Source organism: Aristolochia californica, unplaced genomic scaffold, assembly GCF_029961685.1.
Source record: "Aristolochia californica isolate CCGP_79_NKW_82.1479 unplaced genomic scaffold, dmAriCali1.0.hap1 SCAF_6, whole genome shotgun sequence".
NCBI classification, from domain to species: Eukaryota; Viridiplantae; Streptophyta; class Magnoliopsida; order Piperales; family Aristolochiaceae; genus Aristolochia; species Aristolochia californica.
The window spans coordinates 33,806,172-33,807,620 of NW_027182257.1; the positions used below are offsets into that span (position 1 = coordinate 33,806,172).

Consider the following 1,449-nt stretch of genomic DNA (forward strand, 5'->3'; position numbering starts at 1 on the left):
GAGCCACGAATATGGGCCAATTGAGTAGATACCATAGGGAATTATGGGAACCCTATATAAGGAGACACAACATGGTTATGGTCCCCAATATACTAAATCACACATACTTTCCCTTCTCCCCATCCGGAAGAGAGACAAAGGTCCCATTAAGGAATACGGCGATTTAGTTGAGGAAAACCACAACATCAATATCCGTTCTTATCGTTCGTCACGGTAAATTCCGCATCAAAAAATGAAATTCACGGAATGGATCCAGGTATGTTTTCAATCCTAATATTCTAGCATGTTGTAAATTCTGGATTAGAATTTACTATTATGGATTCTAAAACAAACGTGTTAAACAATATTCTTATTCTTAATCTCCACATTGTTGATGCTTCTGATCAACATTTCATTTTCCCCGAAAGTGAAAGGATTTTCGCTTGTTTTAGCTTAGGTGATAGACTCGATTCGCTCATTTTTGCTTTTTGTTCCTTCACTACGCCTGTCTGGTAAGATGGTCAAAATCCTTTACTGTGGGCATTGGAGCAATTAAGCTTCAACAAGAAATGTGGAGTGATGGGTATTTCTCAGATGTTGGAAAACTGATAACTGGTGTGTGGTTGAGCTGGTGGATCTGGAGTGCTTGAGCATTTTCTAATATGGGAATGTTTTTAGCAGAAAGGAGTAGTGACTCATACCAGCTTCTTGGTATGGCTGAAAGAGGAATGCTTCCAGAGTTCTTCACCAATAGATCTCGCTATGGAACCCCACTGATGGGGATCTTATTCTCTTCTACTGGGGTGATACTGCTTTCTTGGATGAGCTTTCAAGAAATTGTTGCAGCAGAGAACTTCCTTTATTGTTTTGGGATGATCTTGGAGTTTGTGGCATTTATCCCACTGAGAATCTAGTATCCCAAGGTTTTGCGACCTTACAAAATACCCCTGGGGCTGTTGGTTCCATTTTGATGTGTATTCCTTCAACCTTATTGATCTGTGTGATTTTATTTGTTGCTTCTTTAAAGGTTATGGTCATAATCCTTATTGCAGTGGTGATTGGGCTTGTTCTGCAACCATGTTTGCAGTATGTTGACAAAATGAGGTGGATGGGATTTTCCATTAGCACAGACTTTCCAGATCATCAACATATGAAGATGAATATATTGGTTTTTAGTTGTGGGTTGAACAACTTATTGTCTGGTCACAAGAGTCTTTCCTCCCTGATCTTCTTTCATTAGGATTAATAGTCATGAACTTCAAATGGCCCTATTAGAGTATCACATTACCTTGTAATTATATCCTCTGTCTAGTTGATTTTTTTTTGCTCTCATGCTTCTTTGCCTCCTTTCCTTTCTCTATGAAAGTAACTAACGTCCACTTTTTTTCATGTGCCTGTTTTTCAATCAAATAAGGTGTTTTAATCCAAGTTAGTATAAACAAGAATCACTTTTTGGCTGTCTTTTATTGA

General features: G+C 38.2%; 1 pseudogene; it reads left to right on the forward strand.

The window, feature by feature from the left end:
- The first annotated feature begins 548 nt into the window (after positions 1–548).
- Positions 549–1,219, forward strand: LOC137935331 (probable polyamine transporter At1g31830; annotated as a pseudogene).
- Positions 1,220–1,449: the final 230 nt, after the last annotated feature.